Source organism: Galeopterus variegatus, unplaced genomic scaffold (genome assembly GCF_000696425.1).
Source record: "Galeopterus variegatus unplaced genomic scaffold, G_variegatus-3.0.2 Scaffold12484, whole genome shotgun sequence".
Taxonomy (NCBI): Eukaryota; Metazoa; Chordata; class Mammalia; order Dermoptera; family Cynocephalidae; genus Galeopterus; species Galeopterus variegatus.
In genome coordinates, this window is record NW_007738595.1 from 15,436 (window position 1) to 20,753 (window position 5,318).

At 47.0% G+C, this 5,318-nt stretch overlaps 1 pseudogene; it reads right to left on the bottom strand.

Annotated features, from left to right (window-relative positions):
- Positions 1-3,195, bottom strand: part of LOC103581162 — a 4,908-nt pseudogene extending 1,713 nt beyond the window's left edge.
- Positions 3,196-5,318: the final 2,123 nt, after the last annotated feature.

The following is a 5,318-nucleotide window of genomic DNA, read 5'->3' on the forward strand; positions in this document are numbered from 1 at the left end:
TGAGCCTAGACTTGGCCTGAGACACTTCTTAACAGTGTTCTAGGCAGCGATTTCCAAATGACCAGAGTTGGATCTCAAGATGGCACTTTTGCCACCTCTGCCACAAACCCTCTCCTAACCACTGAGGCTCTGGACAGGGCCTCAAGCTGTGGAATTTCATCTAGGCAAGGATCTCTCACCATCAGCACTATGGACATTTGGGGCCAGATAATTCGTGGTTGTAGAGGCCTGGCCTGTGCATTGTAGGATGTTTATCAGCATCCCTGGCATTCACCCCCACCACTGACAACCAAAGATACCTCCAGACATGGCCAAATGTCCCCTGGGTGACAAAACCCCCCCTTATTGAGAACCTCTGAGCTGGGCAAGGGCCACCCTGAAGTTGGGCAATCAGACTGGAAAAGAGGGTGAAGGAGATTGGGTCTAAGCATCACAAGTAAAACAAGCTATAAAGAGAAGAGCCAGACAGGCCTGGAGACTATTGCTGGTCCTGATTCTGATCCCCCACCTGGGAGGAAATGTGGTATTCTCTGGAGCTGCCATGAGATGCCTCTCCCCTGTGAGCTGCAGAAGGAGGCAGAGGTTCAAGGACCGGTGACCCACCTTGTCAAAATACTTGCAGAGTAGGGCTCTGGTCTCTGAGGACGAGAAGTAGCTCAGCTTGGCCATGAGGTTCATCTTGCACTAGGACAGCAACAAGGCCGAGGCCCACAGCACCCGCTGGCGGCACGTGATGGCTTCATTCTTGTACTCGATGGCGGCATCCAGAGCCTCGATGGCCTCATCCAACTGGAGGAGCATCCACTCCTCCTGCAGGAACAGAGGCATGGGTGGCGGGGGGATGTACTGGGCTTCCTGCATCTCAGATCAAGTCCTGGGCAGACATACTAAAATAGAGCTCCCTACACCCTCATAATGTACGCTATCTGCTTCTGTAGAATTGCTTGCTTAACCTAAGTAACTCTGTTTTGCCCCATCTGACCTGCAGACTACCCCCTCTTCTGCATGAGAAATCATTGACCTTTTCATAGAAACAAAAAACAATTGCATAGGAACAGAAGCCATATGCAGTGAATTATTACATGGGAACAGAAACCATACACAATGAAAACTTGTATGCTTGATTGCTCGAATGGCTCATTCTCGGCCTCTGTGACCTAGCTCCCTACCTTGTTTTGTGCACCTGGACAAACCCGTGTGCCAACGCGATGTAGTTTGTGTCTTTAAAAACCCCACAAGACCAAAGCCCGATGCCACTCTTCCTTGGTTGCACCTTGGGAGACGGACGCTGGCCAGCTGGAGTGAATAAACTGCCCTTTTCTGCATGAGTGGTGTGTATGTGCATTTCTTGTGTGAGGGGGCCTCACAACAATACAACAGTCAACGCTTAGCCACACCTGCGCCTTATGTGTCCCCTGTCCCGAGAGTGGAGTCAGCACATCAGGAGAGAAGTGCCCCCTGCTCCCTGTCACAGCCCCAACCCGGGGTGAGTGTGGGGCACTGTTAAGGGGCTGCTTGTTAAAGTGCACACCCTCTGGAGTGACCCACACTTGGGAAGCTGAGAAGACCCTACACGGAATGGAAGGTGAAGTTGGGGTTGCCACGGAGGCACCCCAGGGCCTTCTGGGAGATTTCTATTAACAGGCCTTCTGTCTTCTCAGGGAAAGCAAACATATGTGGGTCACAGGGAACATTAAACAGCTCCCAACACTCAGCCCCATGTGCAAAGTTGAGATGTGTGAGCACATGGTCTAATGTAGCACAGGACACAGCAGGATCCAGGCCCCAGCCAGGAGGTAACTGAGAGGTCAGCAAGGCCCAGCCCTGTGTCCCAGACAAGGAGCTAAAGCAGAGGGCAGAAGGGCCAGGCCAGCCCTCACCAGCCCCCACTCCCACCTGGCAGGGCCTACCACACAGAGGGGCTTGTGTCCAAGCAGCAAGGCCAGCAACCACAGAGCAGAGGGACAGACCAATGATGGGAGTGGAGGGCCGAGGCAGAGGGCCAAGCTGGGCAGATGCCTGCAGGCGTACCTCAGGCGACAGCAGGATGCCCTGCCTCAGCTTGCTGTCGATCTCCAGGCATTGCTTCAGCAGCAATTCCTTCTCCCTGGTGCAGGCTGTCAATCTCCCCATGGATCTGCTGCTGGCTCTGGGCACTGCCTGGCTGCAGCTGCCTGCTCTTTTCCGACAGCTCCTTCTCCAGGTGCTCCAGCCAGCTGGACACTCGCACAATGTCCTCATTGAGGGCCTGCGGGCAGTACCGCCAGGGAAGGAATGGGCACCATCCTCACAGGGGTGGCAGAAACAGCCCAGCCTAATTTCTGGATGCTGAAGATCACGTGGGTCCTTCCCTCGGGAAATCTACAATCCAGATATTCTGCTAAGGGGGATGCCTGAATCTTAGTTCACAGAAGCCCGGGGAGTAGGGGCCAAAGGGACCAGAGGAGCCCCCAGAGATGGCCCAGAGGAGGACACAGACAAGCAGAGGGCTGAGGACCTTCTAGCAAGAAGGGATGTCCTGGCAAAAGAAGAGTGGGGGTGGGGTAGGGTGGCCTATCACTGAGATGACTGAACCGGAGAGTGATGGGAATTACGGGAAATTAGTGGCCCTTCTGGGAGCTAGATGGGGGGGAAATGAAAGATCTAATGGTCAAGGGAAGTTACAGGCCATCCAGCCTGAACCCTCCTGGACTTCGGAGTGCTCCATGACAGCAGGCAGGGCTCCGGGCCTCTGGGTCTGGAACTCTCTGGGAATCTAGCCCAAGCACCTGTATTAGAATGGGCTCTGCGTCTGTGTTTGACATACCCCCTCTAATCCTCATGGCATTATGACCCCATTTGACAGAAGGGGAAACTGTGGCTCAGAAGCTGACCTTCCTAGTCGAGAGAAAGTAATGATGCCAGGTGGGGCCAGGTGCGTCTGCCCAGGTGTGCCTGCATCCAAAGCAAGTGAAGTCTCTATGTGGGGAGACCACCCTCCTACACCTGCTCTTCCTTGTTCTGCCTGCACAGGCTCCAAGCAGGTGGTTAATGAGGTGAAATGAATTGTGGGATGGATACTTGGAGAGATTCTTCTGCCCTCACATCAGCACCTGTGTCATAAACATCCTAAAGCTCTAGAGTTCTTGAGGACCTATAGGAGACAGCCCTATAGGATAGAGCTTTACCTGTCTAGAACTTACCTGGCAGAGACATCATCTAGAAGAATGTCACCTGTCTAGACCTCACTTGGCAGGAACATCAACTAGAAAAACCTAACCTGTCTAGACCTCACTTGGTGAGGACATCACCTGGTAAGACTTCGCCTAGCAGGAACTCACCTGGCAGGGTTATCACCTGGGGGGACCTCACCTAGCTAGACCTCACCATTACAGGTCCTTGCCTGGCAGGGACATCACCTGTTAGGACCTCACCTGGTAGGGCCTTGGGATGTAGGACCAAACAAAATAAACAAGGTACCTGGTTTCATGGAGCTTACATTCTACTGGAGGAGTCAATCAGTAAACGTATCAATAATTCAGGCAATGACAATGTTATAAAGTAAATAAAATAGGTGATGTGACTGGTAATTCGGACAGGCAGGGCAGCATCTTTCAGATTTTGTGCCAAAAGAAAGGTAAGAAGATAACAAGGAGCAGACATTGGAAGTTATGGGAAAGAAATCCCAAGCAAAAGATTCAAACAGGCAAATACAAAGATCTTTCCAAGCTGACATTTGTGAGGAACAGACTGAAATCTTGCTGGGTACCACAGAGACCTGGCTCCAGCCTGCAGAAGAGAAGAGCAAAGAGTGTGCAGAGGGATTGTTGGCTCCTCCTGTTATTATTTGCATTGTGTGGGAGAGTTAGTCACTTTAAAACATTCGTTTACCCACTTCAAAATTGGGGTAATAAAATCTAATTTCTAAGTTTGTAGTTAATATTAATTTATGCAAATAAAGCACTTGGTACATATTAGATGTTCGATAATTATCAATTCCTTCCTCACCAGGGAAATAAGTAGAATTCACCTAGTAGGAATTAAAAAAGATAGCAGGACCAATTATAATAACTTTTTATAAGATAGCTGGCAAAACTTCATTCAACCTTACAGTAACCCCTAAGAAGAGATTTTATCATTTTTCCTTTATGGATGAGAAAAAACTGAAGCTCAAAGAGATAAAGTGACATTTGAAAGATTGCTCTGCTTTGTATGGGAGGTTGGAATTGGACCTAGATCTCATAATTTCTCATCACAAGATTTTTGGCTGCACTACACTGCCTACTAATCATATCTCTACATTAAATCAACACATAAATAATGGCTTTAGATAAAAGTATAAGAGCTTTTCATAAAGCAGCAAAGGAAGGGGAAGTTGTAGGAATTAATGTGTCTACAGAGCACAATTCCTAGGTACAATAGTTACGGGTAAGCCTTTTGAAGCCAGATAAGCTCAGCACTGCAGTAAATCGTTTATTAACCAGGCAACCTTAGATAAATTTCTTCCCAGAAATTCAGCTTCTCATCTGTTAATATTCATCTGGAGTTAATAGGTAAGCCTTTTGAAGCCAGATAAGCTCAGCACTGCAGTAAATCGTTTATTAACCAGGCAAACTTAGATAAATTTCTTCCCAGAAATTCAGCTTCTCATCTGTTAATATTCATCTGGAGTTAATAACAATACTTACAGTACCCAAATATGCTAATTATTAAACAAAATAAAGCATGTTAAATACCTAGCACACTACTTGGCTTACATCAAAGCTCAATAATTGGTTGCTGTAATTATTAGAATGCCATTTCTCATTTGCTAAAAGATTTTATCAATTTATATATGTTAGTTTAAAAAAGAAAGTCTTTTCAGATTATCACCAAATCATAATTTATCATTTTTGCACTGTAAACTATCCCCATAAAGGAGGTATACATATCAAAGCTAAATAATATACAGTGATGCTTTTTTTAAAGAAAATTGCATTAAAATTTACTAGTCCACCTGACTTATAGAAGGAGTCAAAGGCCATATACGTTTGTAGATGATGTTCTATGCACAGGAGAGAAGCTCATGACTTAATATAGAGATGACTGATTATGCCCAGCACTGGGCATCACAAGGTTAATGTAATACAGTGAGGTCCACACTATGTTAATCACGGGTCATTTAGAACAGTTACAAGTCTCCTTATTAAAGGGTATTTCTTGATAATGTGCAAGACATTTTGGCAGATTAAGCATTTGTGGCTGAGGGTTCTGACCTCAGTTCTGAGTAGCCTGAAAAATTATAAGGATCCTTTATTTTTAAACATATCCTATAATTTATTGAGGACTTGACTAATGAA